Source organism: Drosophila novamexicana, unplaced genomic scaffold (genome assembly GCF_003285875.2).
Source record: "Drosophila novamexicana strain 15010-1031.04,08,12 unplaced genomic scaffold, DnovRS2.1 tig00000193-arrow-pilon, whole genome shotgun sequence".
NCBI classification, from domain to species: Eukaryota; Metazoa; Arthropoda; class Insecta; order Diptera; family Drosophilidae; genus Drosophila; species Drosophila novamexicana.
Genome location: NW_020824787.1, coordinates 9590680 through 9604721, shown reverse-complemented (window position 1 = coordinate 9604721; position 14042 = coordinate 9590680).

Sequence of the window (14042 nt, the reverse complement as noted above, 5' to 3'; positions counted from 1 at the left end):
ATTGTATGCGCAAATGCTGCGAAAAGTTGAAGGATTTTGACGCTTTAGAATGCCGCCAAGGGAGGAAAAAGCTTCTGCCTTAATCATGACACCCATTAGAGTCGCGCACACCTGCAGGCAAATTAATGTATATGTTGCTGCTGTTCTTGTTGGAGTTGGCGTTTTGGCTTGAGATGGCGAACATTCAAATACGCCCTTGGGCGTGACAGCTTATCCGCATATGAAGTTGACGCAACTTATGCTAATGCTCATAAATATATAATTTATCCACATTTGCTTTTCAATATACTGATGTATGCTTTCAATATATGTGTATATATAATTTTTTTGTTTTCAAGCTTAAGTGAATTTTTTGTTGCGTTTCCTTTATCGATCAAAAATCGTATGTTTACTGTTGCATACTTCCAGGTAAAATTTAATTTAAAAAATTATCTTATAGTCGATTAAAACCAAACCAATTTGTAAGCCTCGCTCATTTGTACTATACCAATGCAAGCATCTACAAATGTCAAGCCTTGGCTTCAATTTAAACTGACCCCTAATATGGGACAGTTGGGCAAAGTGCGATTTTATTCCCAGGGGGCCAAGCTGCCCAAGGGTGGGCCAAAAAAATGATGACTTAATATACAAAATCACAAAAGTGATGGATTTCTCTAGGGTGCTTTTTATTTGTCACAGACGCCGAGCTCCGGATGCTCGGCGCGCGTTTATTTCACGGTATTCTATGCAGTGTGGGTCAAACTGACAGCTGCCACTTGAGTGGAGGCCAACTACCCGTGGTTCCATGGGACAAGCTGTCCTCAGCGTTTATTAGTTATTAAGCGTGATTTATGCCAGAACAAAAAACTGCAATCGGAGCCATGTTGCCGCTACAATTGGACTATAATTGCGCGTCTTAATGAGGTTTCCCTGCCGCGCGTCCAGTCCAGGCCAGGCCGGGGGTCTAGACAGCGTATGCGCCAGGACATCTGTGGTCACTTCATTAAAACGTGCGTGTAAAACAGTGAAAAAATTAAATGCAGCGACAACAAGACAGAAGACATGTTGTCCAAGAGGCACCGCTAATGGGCGGAAGTGGATCCTCGACAACGCAAACTGTCACGCGGCTGTCGAGCAGTCAATGTCATACAACACTTGCTCTGATTTTGTTTCAATTTACATATGGGGAAAGTGGCGGGCACGAATTCCTGTAAGCCCTACCACTTTCGGGCCAACCCCTTCCATCACAAATCTGACTGCAACAATATGCTCTGTCTTCAATCTGGCGTGTTGCCCTATCACAAATATTCTTTTTGTTGTCGTAAAAACTTTAAAAACTGAATGAGTTACCACCCCCAGATATGCGTTGCGCGACACCACTCGCCCCAGTCGAGTTCCTTTTAGTCCCGGTACTGCATGGCCATTTGACTTCGCACAAATTGAGCTGCCACTGTGCGCTTCTATTTGTTTATACTTATTTCATTTTCACACCACCCTCAATCATTTGAGTTTACTCAAATGCTCATCCCGTTCCTAGCGTTATCATCATCATCATCATCATCATCCACATTCTCATCATTGGCAACCATTTTTCGTTTGAACTTCGCCTGTCACTCGGGCTGCCTTCTCAGGTTACTTTGTTTTCCTTCGATCCATTGTTTGTTTTCATTTCCGTTTTACTTTTCGTTTCGTTTCGTTTTGTTTGTCGTTTTGAAAAATGTACTTTGCAGTTTTTTAATTCAATTGCGGACTGCCACAACCCCACAACTCCCTTGCGCAGTCACCCCTTTAAAGCGCCTTTCGTCTAACTCCCCCTGCGGCTAATAACAGTGCCGTCAGTTCCGCCACCGCTTGTCCTTTTTCGTGTCGGCAAATTATGGTTTAAAATTTAAACACAAATTTGTCAGCAATTGGCAATAACACTGCATAAGGTCCGAGGGGGTAAAAATGTGAAAATGTTCCCTGCATTTATAAGAAAATTATAGATTAACGATGTCCGAACAGGCAGGAATCAAAGTAAGGTATTGGTATAAGTTCTTTCAGCTCTACAAGTTCGAAGATGTAAGTAAGCGTTATTTGTTTTAAGCCCATTCAAAGAAAATTGTTCTTGAAAACTCCAGTCTAAGCATAATTCATACATTTTTACAACCTAATCACAATCTAGAGGACAAACCAACTACGAAAATACAATTTTGTTTTAATTTTGGATAAGATAGCCAGTTTTAAGTTAAATAAACCCATTTATAAAAAAATAAAACCATTTAGAAAGTACTTTACATGTTAAAATTGTTGCCTGTTTAACTAAGAAACATCAACATATACAACTAGAATTACGCATGGTATAAAAAACATAAACGATTACAAATTTAAATTTAAGATTTTTTCCCATATTTAAAATGCAAATTTTTTTGAAATTAAATTTAACAAGTAAGAGGTTCTAGTCGGGAGCTCCCGACTAGGGGATACCCTGAACCCTCTTCTTCCAACATCAAATGCATATTTATATTCTATTTTAGAAGCTATATGTCAAGTTTGGTGACTCTAGTTCTTATTATTTACCAAAATTGCCCAAAAAACAGGATATCGATATCGATTTTTATTGATTGCTTAGAAACGGAGAAAGTTACCGATTATCGAAAACAAACTCGATCTGCGCAGGCACTAGACGCACCTACATTTAAAATTTCAAGTCTCTAGGTCGGACGGACGGACAGACGGACGGACGGACGGACGGACGGACAGACAGACGGACATGGCTAGATCGACTCAGCTATTTATGCTGATCAAGAATATATATACTTTATGGGGTCGGAGTTGCCTTCTTCTGCCTGTTACATATATTTGGCTGTCGCACAAATACAATATGCCCTTATACCCATTTTTAATGGGTTCAGGGTATAAAAAGCCAAACTTCGTGAAAATCGGATGATATTTGGCCGAGATATGGTGGTGGTCATTTTTGACCCATGTCTATATACGAATCTTGGGGTAAGATTTGGACATGACTTTCGACCAAAAAATCGGTGTTCAGATTTGAATGCCAGATTCATCTAGAGGGAAACCCATGAAGAAAACGCCAAACTTCGTGAAAATCGGATGAGATTTGACTGAGTTATGGGGGTGGTAATTTTTGGCCCATGTCTATATACGAATCTTGGGGTAAGATTTGGACATGAATTTCGACCAAAAAATCGGTGTCGAGATTGAATGCCACATTAATCTAGAGGGAAAACCATGAAGAAAAAGCCAAACTTCGTGAAAATCGGATGAGATTTGACCGAGTTATGGGGGTGGTAATCTTTGACCCATGTCTATATACGAATCTTGGGGTAAGATTTGGACATGAATTTCGACCAAAAAATCGGTGTCGAGATTTGAATGCCACATTAATCTAGAGGGAAAACCATGAAGAAAAAGCCAAACTTCGTGAAAATCGGATGAGATTTGACCGAGTTATGGGGGTGGTAATTTTTGACCCATGTCTATGTACGAATCTTGGGGTAAGATTTGGACATGAATTTCGACCAAAAAATCGGTGTCGAGATTTGTATGCCACATTAATCTAGAGGGAAAGCCATGAAGAAAAAGCCAAACTTCGTGAAAATCGGATGAGATTTGACCGAGTTATGGGGGTGGTAATCTTTGACCCATGTCTATATACGAATCTTGGGGTAAGATTTGGACATGAATTTCGACCAAAAAATCGGTGTCGAGATTTGAATGCCACATTAATCTAGAGGGAAAACCATGAAGAAAAAGCCAAACTTCGTGAAAATCGGATGAGATTTGACCGAGTTATGGGGGTGGTAATTTTTGACCCATGTCTATGTACGAATCTTGGGGTAAGATTTGGACATGAATTTCGACCAAAAAATCGGTGTCGAGATTTGTATGCCACATTAATCTAGAGGGAAAACCATGAAGAAAAAGCCAAACTTCGTGAAAATCGGATGAGATTTGACCGAGTTATGGGGGTGGTAATCTTTGACCCATGTCTATATACGAATCTTGGGGTAAGATTTGGACATGAATTTCGACCAAAAAATCGGTGTCGAGATTTGAATGCCACATTAATCTAGAGGGAAAACCATGAAGAAAAAGCCAAACTTCGTGAAAATCGGATGAGATTTGACCGAGTTATGGGGGTGGTAATCTTTGACCCATGTCTATATACGAATCTTGGGGTAAGATTTGGACATGAATTTCGACCAAAAAATCGGTGTCGAGATTTGAATGCCACATTAATCTAGAGGGAAAACCATGAAGAAAAAGCCAAACTTCGTGAAAATCGGATGAGATTTGACCGAGTTATGGGGGTGGTAATTTTTGACCCATGTCTATGTACGAATCTTGGGGTAAGATTTGGACATGAATTTCGACCAAAAAATCGGTGTCGAGATTTGTATGCCACATTAATCTAGAGGGAAAGCCATGAAGAAAAAGCCAAACTTCGTGAAAATCGGATGAGATTTGACCGAGTTATGGGGGTGGTAATTTTTGACCCATGTCTATATACGAATCTTGGGGTAAGATTTGGACATGAATTTCGACCAAAAAATCGGTATCGAGATTTGAATGCCAGATTCATCTAGAGGGAAACCCATGAAGAAAAATCCAAACTTCGTGAAAATCGGATGAGATTTGGCCGAGATATGGGGGTGGTAATTTTTGACCCATGTCTATATACGAATCTTGGGGTGATTTGGACATGAATTTCGACCAAAAAATCGGTGTCGAGATTTGAATGCCAGATTCATCTAGAGGGAAAGCCATGAAGAAAAATCCAAACTTCGTGAAAATCGGATGAGATTTGGCCGAGATATGGGGGTGGTAATTTTTGACCCATGTCTATATACGAATCTTGGGGTAAGATTTGGACATGAATTTCGACCAAAAAATCGGTGTCGAGATTTGAATGCCACATTAATCTAGAGGGAAAACCATGAAGAAAAAGCCAAACTTCGTGAAAATCGGATGAGATTTGACCGAGTTATGGGGGTGGTTATTTTTGACCCATGTCTATATACGAATCTTGGGGTAAGATTTGGACATGAATTTCGACCAAAAAATCGGTGTCGAGATTTGAATGCCAGATTCATCTAGAGGGAAAACCATGAAGAAAAATCCAAACTTCGTGAAAATCGGATGAGATTTGGCCGAGATATGGGGGTGGTAATTTTTGACCCATGTCTATATACGAATCTTGGGGTAAGATTTGGACATGAATTTCGACCAAAAAATCGGTGTCGAGATTTGAATGCCACATTAATCTAGAGGAAAAACCATGAAGAAAAAGCCAAACTTCGTGAAAATCGGATGAGATATGGCCGAGATATGGGGGTGGTAATTTTTGACCCATGTCTATATACGAATCTTGGGGTAAGATTTGGACATGAATTTCGACCAAAAAATCGGTGTCGAGATTTGAATGCCACATTAATCTAGAGGGAAAACCATGAAGAAAAAGCCAAACTTCGTGAAAATCGGATGAGATATGTCCGAGATATGGGGGTGGTAATTTTTGACCCATGTCTATATACGAATCTTGGGGTAAGATTTGGACATGAATTTCGACCAAAAAATCGGTGTCAAGATTTGAATGCCACATTAATCTAGAGGAAAAACCAAGAAGAAAAAGCCAAACTTTGTGAAAATCGGATGAGATATGGCCGAGATATGGGGGTGGTAATTTTTGACCCATGTCTATATACGAATCTTGGGGTAAGATTTGGACATGAATTTCGACCAAAAAATCGGTGTCGAGATTTGAATGCCACATTAATCTAGAGGGAAAACCATGAAGAAAAGGCCAAACTTCGTGAAAATCGGATGAGATTTGACCGAGTTATGGGGGTGGTAATTTTTGACCCATGTCTATACACGAATCTTGGGGTAAGATTTGGTCATGAATTTCGACCAAAAAATCGGTGTCGAGATTTGAATGCCAGATTCATCTAGAGGGAAATCCATGAAGAAAAATCCAAACTTCGTGAAAATCCGATGAGATTTGGCCGAGATATAGGGGTGGTAATTTTTGACCCATGTCTATATACGAAATTTGGGGTAAGATTTGGACATGAATTTCGACCAAAAAATCGGTGTCGAGATTTGAATGCCACATTAATTTAGAGGAAAAACCATGAAGAAAAAGCCAAACTTCGTGAAAATCGGATGAGATATGGCCGAGATATGGGGGTGGTAATTTTTGACCCATGTCTATATACGAATCTTGGGGTAAGATTTGGACATGAATTTCGACCAAAAAATCGGTGTCGAGATTGAATGCCACATTAATCTAGAGGGAAAACCACGAAGAAAAATCCAAACTTCGTGAAAATCCGATGAGATTTGGCCGAGATATGGGGGTGGTAATTTTTGACCCATGTCTATATACGAATCTTGGGGTAAGATTTGGATATGAATTTCGACCAAAAAATCGGTGTCGAGATTTGAATGCCACATTAATCTAGAGGAAAAACCATGAAGAAAAATCCAAACTTCGTGAAAATCCGATGAGATTTGGCCGAGATATGGGGGTGGTAATTTTTGACCCATGTCTATATACGAATCTTGGGGTAAGATTTGGATATGAATTTCGACCAAAAAATCGGTGTCGAGATTTGAATGCCACATTAATCTAGAGGAAAAACCATGAAGAAAAAGCCAAACTTCGTGAAAATCGGATGAGATATGGCCGAGATATGGGGGTGGTAATTTTTGACCCATGTCTATATACGAATCTTGGGGTAAGATTTGGACATGAATTTCGACCAAAAAATCGGTGTCGAGATTTGAATGCCACATTAATCTAGAGGGAAAACCATGAAGAAAAAGCCAAACTTCGTGAAAATCGGATGAGATTTGACCGAGTTATGGGGGTGGTAATTTTTGACCCATGTCTATATACGAATCTTGGGGTAAGATTTGGACATGAATTTCGACCAAAAAATCGGTGTTCAGATTTGAATGTCCGATTCATCTAGAGGGAAAACCATGAAGAAAAATCCAAACTTCGTGAAAATCGGATGAGATTTGACCGAGTTATGGGGGTGGTAATTTTTGACCCATGTCCATATACGAATCTTGGGGTAAGCCAAACTTCGTGAAAATCGGATGAGATTTGACCGAGTTATGGGGGTGGTAATTTTTGACCCATGTCTATATACGAATCTTGGGGTAAGATTTGGACATGAATTTCGACCAAAAAATCGGTGTCGAGATTTGAATGCCACATTAATCTAGAGGGAAAACCATGAAGAAAAAGCCAAACTTCGTGAAAATCGGATGAGATTTGACCGAGTTATGGGGGTGGTAATTTTTGACCCATGTCTATATACGAATCTTGGGGTAAGATTTGGACATGAATTTCGACCAAAAAATCGGTGTCGAGATTTGAATGCCACATTAATCTAGAGGGAAAACCATGAAGAAAAAGCCAAACTTCGTGAAAATCGGATGAGATTTGACCGAGTTATGGGGGTGGTAATTTTGACCCATGTCTATATACGAATCTTGGGGTAAGATTTGGACATGAATTTCGACCAAAAAATCGGTGTCGAGATTTGAATGCCACATTAATCTAGAGGAAAAACCATGAAGAAAAAGCCAAACTTCGTGAAAATCGGATGAGATATGGCCGAGATATGGGGGTGGTAATTTTTGACCCATGTCTATATACGAATCTTGGGGTAAGATTTGGACATGAATTTCGACCAAAAAATCGGTGTCGAGATTTGAATGCCACATTAATCTAGAGGGAAAACCATGAAGAAAAAGCCAAACTTCGTGAAAATCGGATGAGATTTGACCGAGTTATGGGGGTGGTAATCTTTGACCCATGTCTATATACGAATCTTGGGGTAAGATTTGGACATGAATTTCGACCAAAAAATCGGTGTCGAGATTTGAATGCCACATAATCTAGAGGGAAAACCATGAAGAAAAAGCCAAACTTCGTGAAAATCGGATGAGATTTGACCGAGTTATGGGGGTGGTAATCTTTGACCCATGTCTATATACGAATCTTGGGGTAAGATTTGGACATGAATTTCGACCAAAAAATCGGTGTCGAGATTTGAATGCCACATAATCTAGAGGGAAAACCATGAAGAAAAAGCCAAACTTCGTGAAAATCGGATGAGATTTGACCGAGTTATGGGGGTGGTAATTTTTGACCCATGTCTATATACGAATCTTGGGGTAAGATTTGGACATGAATTTCGACCAAAAAATCGGTGTCGAGATTTGAATGCCAGATTCATCTAGAGGGAAAACCATGAAGAAAAATCCAAACTTCGTGAAAATCGGATGAGATTTGGCCGAGATATGGGGGTGGTAATTTTTGACCCATGTCTATATACGAATCTTGGGGTAAGATTTGGACATGAATTTCGACCAAAAAATCGGTGTCGAGATTTGAATGCCACATTAATCTAGAGGAAAAACCATGAAGAAAAAGCCAAACTTCGTGAAAATCGGATGAGATATGGCCGAGATATGGGGGTGGTAATTTTTGACCCATGTCTATATACGAATCTTGGGGTAAGATTTGGACATGAATTTCGACCAAAAAATCGGTGTCGAGATTTGAATGCCACATTAATCTAGAAGGAAAACCATGAAGAAAAAGCCAAACTTCGTGAAAATCGGATGAGATTTGACCGAGTTATGGGGGTGGTAATTTTTGACCCATGTCTATATACGAATCTTGGGGTAAGATTTGGACATGAATTTCGACCAAAAAATCGGTGTCGAGATTTGAATGCCAGATTCATCTAGAGGGAAAACCATGAAGAAAAATCCAAACTTCGTGAAAATCGGATGAGATTTGGCCGAGATATGGGGGTGGTAATTTTTGACCCATGTCTATATACGAATCTTGGGCTAAGATTTGGACATGAATTTCGACCAAAAAATCGGTGTCGAGATTTGAATGCCACATTAATCTAGAGGGAAAACCATGAAGAAAAAGCCAAACTTCGGGAAAATCGGATGAGATTTGACCGAGTTATGGGGGTGGTAATCTTTGACCCATGTCTATATACGAATCTTGGGATAAGATTTGGACATGAATTTCGACCAAAAAATCGGTGTTCAGATTTGAATGTCAGATTCATCTAGAGGGAAATCCATGAAGAAAAATCCAAACTTCGTGAAAATCCGATGAGATTTGGCCGAGATATAGGGGTGGTAATTTTTGACCCATGTCTATATACGAATCTTGGGGTAAGATTTGGACATGAATTTCGACCAAAAAATCGGTGTCGAGATTGAATGCCACATTAATCTAGAGGGAAAACCATGAAGAAAAAGCCAAACTTCGTGAAAATCGGATGAGATTTGACCGAGTTATGGGGGTGGTAATTTTGACCCATGTCTATATACGAATCTTGGGGTAAGATTTGGACATGAATTTCGACCAAAAAATCGGTGTCGAGATTTGAATGCCACATTAATCTAGAGGAAAAACCATGAAGAAAAAGCGAAACTTCGTGAAAATCGGATGAGATATGGCCGAGATATGGGGGTGGTAATTTTTGACCCATGTCTATATACGAATCTTGGGGTAAGATTTGGACATGAATTTCGACCAAAAAATCGGTGTCGAGATTTGAATGCCACATTAATCTAGAGGGAAAACCATGAAGAAAAAGCCAAACTTCGTGAAAATCGGATGAGATTTGACCGAGTTATGGGGGTGGTAATCTTTGACCCATGTCTATATACGAATCTTGGGGTAAGATTTGGACATGAATTTCGACCAAAAAATCGGTATTCAGATTTGAATGTCAGATTCATCTAGAGGGAAAACCATGAAGAAAAATCCAAACTTCGTGAAAATCGGATGAGATTTGACCGAGTTATGGGGGTGGTAATTTTTGACCCATGTCTATATACGAATCTTGGGGTAAGCCAAACTTCGTGAAAATCGGATGAGATTTGACCGAGTTATGGGGATGGTAATTTTTGACCCATGTCTATATACGAATCTTGGGGTAAGATTTGGACATGAATTTCGACCAAAAAATCGGTGTCGAGATTTGAATGCCACATTAATCTAGAGGGAAAACCATGAAGAAAAAGCCAAACTTCGTGAAAATCGGATGAGATTTGACCGAGTTATGGGGGTGGTAATCTTTGACCCATGTCTATATACGAATCTTGGGGTAAGATTTGGACATGAATTTCGACCAAAAAATCGGTGTCGAGATTTGAATGCCACATTAATCTAGAGGGAAAACCATGAAGAAAAAGCCAAACTTCGTGAAAATCGGATGAGATTTGACCGAGTTATGGGGGTGGTAATTTTGACCCATGTCTATATACGAATCTTGGGGTAAGATTTGGACATGAATTTCGACCAAAAAATCGGTGTCGAGATTTGAATGCCACATTAATCTAAGGGAAAAACCATGAACAAAAAGCCAAACTTCGTGAAAATCGGATGAGATATGGCCGAGATATGGGGGTGGTAATTTTTGACCCATGTCTATATACGAATCTTGGGGTAAGATTTGGACATGAATTTCGACCAAAAAATCGGTGTCGAGATTTGAATGCCACATTAATCTAGAGGGAAAACCATGAAGAAAAAGCCAAACTTCGTGAAAATCGGATGAGATTTGACCGAGTTATGGGGGTGGTAATCTTTGATCTATGCCTATATACGAATCTTGGGGTAAGATTTGGACATGAATTTCGACCAAAAAATCGGTGTTCAGATTTGAATGTCAGATTCATCTAGAGGGAAAACCATGAAGAAAAATCCATACTTCGTGAAAATCGGATGAGATTTGACCGAGTTATGGGGGTGGTAATTTTTGACCCATGTCTATATACGAATCTTGGGGTAAGATTTGGACATGAATTTCGACCAAAAAATCGGTGTCGAGATTTGAATGCCACATTAATCTAGAGGGAAAACCATGAAGAGAAAGCCAAACTTCGTGAAAATCTGATGAGATTTGGCCGAGATATGGGTGTGGTAATTTTTGACCCATGTCTATATACGAATCTTGGGGTAAGATTTGGACATGAATTTCGACCAAAAAATCGGTGTCGAGATTTGAATGCCACATTAATCTCGATGGAAAACCATGAAGAAAAAGCCAAACTTCGTTAAAATCGGATGAGATATGGCCGAGATATGGGGGTGGTAATTTTTGACCCATGTCTATATACGAATCTTGGGGTAAGATTTGGACATGAATTTCGACCAAAAAATCGGTGTCGAGATTTGAATGCCACATTAATCTAGATGGAAAACCATGAAGAAAAAGCCAAACTTCGTTAAAATCGGATGAGATATGGCCGAGATATGGGGGTGGTAATTTTTGACCCATGTCTATATACGAATCTTGGGATAAGATTTGGACATGAATTTCGACCAAAAAATCGGTGTCGAGATTTGAATGCCACATTAATCTAGATGGAAAACCATGAAGAAAAAGCCAAACTTCGTTAAAATCGGATGAGATATGGCCGAGATATGGGGGTGGTAATTTTTGACCCATGTCTATATACGAATCTTGGGGTAAGATTTGGACATGAATTTCGACTAAACATCGATGTTCATATTTGAATTCCAGATTAATCTAGAGGGAAACCCATAAAGAAAACGCCAAAATTCGTGAAAATCGGATGAGATTTGACCGAGTTATGGGGGTGGTAATTTTTGACCCATGTCTATATACGAATCTTGGGATAAGATTTGGACATGAATTTCGACCAAAAAATCGGTGTCGAGATTTGAATGCCACATTAATCTAGATGGAAAACCATGAAGAAAAAGCCAAACTTCGTGAAAATCGGATGAGATATGGCCGAGATATGGGGGTGGTAATTTTTGACCCATGTCTATATACGAATCTTGGGGTAAGATTTGGACATGAATTTCGACCAAAAAATCGGTGTCGAGATTTGAATGCCACATTAATTTAGAGGGAAAACCATGAAGAAAAGGCCAAACTTTGTGAAAATCGGATGAGATTTGACCGAGTTATGGGGGTGGTAATCTTTGACCCATGTCTATATACGAATCTTGGGGTAAGATTTGGACATGAATTTCGACCAAAAAATCGGTGTCGAGATTTGAATGTCAGATTCATCCATGAAGAAAAATCCAAACTTCGTGAAAATCGGATGAGATATGGCCGAGATATGGGGTTGGTAATTTTTGAACCATGTCTATATACGAATCTTGGGGTAAGATTTGGACATGAATTTCGACCAAAAAATCGGTGTCGATATTTGAATGCCACATTAATCTAGAGGGAAAACCATGAAGAAAAAGCCAAACTTCGTGAAAATCGGATGAGATTTGACCGAGTTATGGGGGTGGTAATCTTTGACCCATGTCTATATACGAATCTTGGGGTAAGATTTGGACATGAATTTCGACCAAAAAATCGGTGTTCAGATTTGAATGTCAGATTCATCTAGAGGGAAAACCATGAAGAAAAATCCGAACTTCGTGAAAATCAGATATGGGGGTGGTATAGGTTCTGAGATCCTTGTGTTCATACATACGGACGGACGGAAGGACGGACGGACGGACAGACAGACGGACATGGCTAGATCGACTCAGCTATTTATGCTGCTCAAGAATATATATACTTTATGCGGTCGAAGTTGCTTCCTTCTGCCTGTTACATACATTTGGCTTTTAATGGGTTCAGGGTATAAAAAAAAAACAAAGCTTGGGAAATTATGGATCATAAAAAACGTTTCAAGCGAAGTTCTGCCAATTTAAGGCGTAGAAAGGGTTAATATGGAAAAGAACTATAATCTTTAGGCTTTGCTTGTCAGTTGATTACACTAGCGCTAGTATGGTGAATAAATAACAAGTCGTAAATTGGCGTTTAACCATTTGATAGTTTTAGGAAGTAACCATACTTTGACGCTAAATATTCATCAATGATAAGATTTCTTTGTAATCCATAATACAAAGTTATGCACACGTTAAAAAATGGGTGTTGAAATTGAAGCATTCACGTGTTAGTATTACATTTAATCCTTTTCGATATAATCTCGCACGTGCGCACAGATTGTAGCCAGTGTTATGTCCCTTCCCTACAACTGCATCGTATTTTAGGGGAGACAGTTGCGCTCTATTTGTCATTTTCATAATGGTCACAAAGTCAGATTCAGCAACCGGAACGTGTCTGCGACATTATCTCTTACGGATTACCAGACGAAAGAAGCACAGTACACGTGCTCTGAGAGTGCGAGAGCGGGTGTTAGAGATCGCTATCACATAATACACGAATATTTATGTAAATTTAAGACGTCGCATTAACAAAAGACAAATATCACGCCCTTCCACCCCTCTAAATCAAGCCCGTGTACTGCAAATGACACGTAAACCAAATCGTAAGAGTCTCTAAGTCCGTTGTCAGTTCGTATTGTGATTATTAAAAATAATCAAAAAATTGTAAGATCTATTTGTAATTTGTGTGCGGCACCTATGGAGCCTTAAGCTGAGCCTCATGGCAATTTGGGGTCGCGATGGTGGGGAGTAAGCCGTCACTTCTAATTTGGGACCATCCAAGTTAAATTGATTGATTTATTTTGGCAATTATGTGCATTTGATTAAAAGTCCAACTGGAAGTCACGCAGTGTTCGCTAATAATATGCAGAGGATTCCCGTCCAGACACGGCCCTTCACACCCCCATCCGATCGTTCACGACTCCAAGTCCCCATCCAACATCTCTGCCAGCTCTAAGAATAAAGGAAAACAGCAACAAAAAAACAACATAAATCCCTGAAATATCCCACGGAGCTAGGGATTACATGGCCATGAATTGAAAACCAATTGCGCTTGGAATGAAAGCAGGGGGTGACGAGGGGACACTCGGTACGGTATGGCTTTGGGGCTGGGCTGCGCCTATGTCGCGATTTGGACAAGGGGATTTCTTTGTTTTGCCGGATTTTAATTTTGAGCAACGAATAAATTAAATCGACCGACAGTCGAAATAATTGCCGGAAATTGGAGACGTTGTTGATTTTTTTAGTAACAGTCACAAAAAAACCCCCAAGTTACACGCTTAATAAGATTAAGATA